The sequence below is a fragment of the Seriola lalandi genome, unplaced genomic scaffold (assembly GCF_002814215.2).
Source record: "Seriola lalandi dorsalis isolate HSWRI2012SDOR001 ecotype SW California unplaced genomic scaffold, Sedor1 jcf7180002054870, whole genome shotgun sequence".
Taxonomy (NCBI): Eukaryota; Metazoa; Chordata; class Actinopteri; order Carangiformes; family Carangidae; genus Seriola; species Seriola lalandi.
The window spans coordinates 39,480-42,180 of NW_019525423.1; the positions used below are offsets into that span (position 1 = coordinate 39,480).

General features: G+C 44.4%; 1 protein-coding gene across 1 annotated transcript in view; it reads left to right on the top strand.

Moving 5' to 3' along the window:
• LOC111671160 (sodium channel protein type 2 subunit alpha-like) overlaps positions 1 to 2,701 on the top strand; it is a gene marked incomplete at its 3' end in the record, with an annotated part of 101,925 nt that overhangs the window by 5,202 nt on the left and 94,022 nt on the right. The window lies entirely within an intron of this gene.

The following is a 2,701-nucleotide window of genomic DNA, read 5'->3' on the forward strand; positions in this document are numbered from 1 at the left end:
CCTCACACTCATCTATTTTTGCTGTGGGAGGCGGCTTCTGGTGTTGAGAGACGTCGAGCCGGTGGACACGCTGCCGTTGTCAGGGGGATAAGTGGGTGAAGAGGTCGGTGACGGAGGTGTGGCGCTGCTGATGTGCCGGGTGTGTGTGTGTGTGTGTGTGTGTGTGTGTGTGTTACAATAAGAGACACAACAAAAATTAGAACAAGTGTGTGTATGTGTGTGTGTTTTCTAAGTGTTTGTGTGTGATCAAGTGTGTTCTGGATTTCTGCCCAACCACACTGGCGCCACAATGACAAGCTGTGGTGTGAGGTGGACACACACACACACACACACACACACACACACACACACACACACAAAGTTAGAACATAGGCATTGTGTATTGTTTTGTCAAATTTAACCCACACTACATATCCCAGAGGGCCTTGCTCTGAAGGACACGCATTTGATTTTGTTTCCCATGAGGCTTTGCTCCGGGACCCAGGAAGCTGCACTACAGCCCCCAGCTGTTCTGTCGCTGTGTTTTAATTGTGTCTTTGTTGCTGCAGCGAAGTGAGTCAATGATTCACTGACTTTGTGTCGGTGCTGCTGCTGAGGCGGAGACGGGATTCTGGTGGCTGTGGCTTGTGTGTTAATGTTTTTTATTTTTTTAAATTTAATTTTACTTTTTATTTATTCATTCTGACAGTTGCAGGGAGAGAGAGAGAGGAAAGTCAGGGCGAGAGAGAGAGGGCAGCAAAGGGCCACAGGTCGGATTCGAACCCGGGTCGCTGTGGTTCTGTATTTTAACCACAGCTGATTTTAGGGCTCAGATGTTAATTCAGGTGTAGATCTCGTCTTTCTTACAGCTGATCTGCCATGAATTTTGAGATGAATGAAGTTTCTTTCAAAATAAAACGTGTCTGAACGAGCGGCCACATGTAACTGCAACAACATTATTAGCAAATATAATGTAATAAATCATAAGCCGTGTTTAGCTTGTTTTTTTTGTCATTTTGTGCCACTGATCAGTTGTGACTGTTACCATGGAAACATGACTTAGTTCTGAGCTAGAGAATTAAGACCGGCCGTCCCACATCAGATCTCAAGTCTGAATCAAATCACAAATCTTCATATGAAAACTGCTCATGCAAATCTTTAACTGCCACAAACAGAAACCAGTTAAAGTGCAAAACGAGCAGGTGTCGAGTGTGTGTGTGTGTGTGAGTGTGTGTGTGTGTGTGTGTGTGTGTGTGTGTGTGTGTGTGTGTGTGTGTGTGTTTGTGCGGATCTGCAGGGTCTGACATTGACTTCGTTTTTATTGTTCTGGGATTTTTCCAGGTCAAAACTTTAATCAGAGTCACGTCGTCTTATTTCCTCCAGTCTGAGTCAAGTCCAAGTCTCAAGGTTGCAGCTGCATCGTGTTGCTGTGTCCGAGTTATAGTTTTATGTTTTAGCTTTTTTTGGCAGTTAATGATGGTTAGAAATAGAAATATAGAAGAACCCCCGCCAGAACTCGATCAAAACATCTTCTTTTCCACAATAACTTTATTGAAAATATAAATAAACAGCTCCGTCTCTGGACGCCTCCCTCTTTGATGGCTGCTCATTATTAATCAAAGAAATCTTTTCCTTTCAGTTAGTATTGATTTATTTATTTACTATTTACCATATTATATATTATACTGCTCTATACATTCAATAATACTTGTGTGATTCTGATTCTTGTAATTGCAAACACACAAACACAGACTGTCCTCTGCTGAGTTTGTGCTTGCAGATGCATTTCCTCCCTGCTCCTCTTTCAAAATAAAAGCAGTCTTTGGAGCAGCTAGATGTGATGACACCCTGAGGGAAAAGAGAGGAGTGAAAAAATAAAAAGCTGAGTGCAGTGTCCGGGTCTTTAGCTGACTGAACAAGTTAATTGAGAGAGAAGAAGGATGTAGGGATGAAGGAGGTAAAGAGGAGAGAATGATGGAGATGCACAAATGTGGAACGAAGGAGGAAAAAGTGAATGCAGGAGAGAGGAAGAGGGATCCCGCGGTGGATGTGGGAGGTGTAATGACATTACCAATACGGTGGCCTGGGAGGTCCGTAACAGCAGGGCTATCATTACGGCATAATTAGCTCCTGGCTCTGCGGCGGCGGCGGTGGGGGGACATTTGCGTTGTTTGTCAATCGGTAACCGTATTATCTCGCCGCCTGCCACCGCGCTCCGGCAACATCATTACAGCCGGCACTCAATCAACAATTACCCCGCCGCTCAAACAACTTTCAGCTGGAGTTTAGGCCGCTTTCACACAGGGAGTATGTTCCTTCTGCCAAATTACAATAATTATGATTCATTTATAGCTGTGATTGACAGCTGAGCGAGGTCTCACAAAGTCTCTCCCACCTCATCGCGTGCAGCGCCGAACATGGCAGGTGAAGGTGATATTTAACATGTATTTCTGCCTTCTGACAGTTTGGAAAGTTACTGCTCCCCATTATATGATGATTAGACCAGAGAGGTTCCTTTCTCCCATCGCTGCTGTTAATGGCATATTAATTTGCTGTATTGAATGTGGCAGGCGTCGGAGGGGAGCGCTGAAACACACATGCTAACTCGGCGCTGCACTTCGTCTTTGTTTAGCCCTAATGGGAAATCAGTGAAAGGTGCTTAAAAAAAAAAGAAAAAAGCACATGTAAAATCACTTTGGCATGTAGTCCCCACACACACACC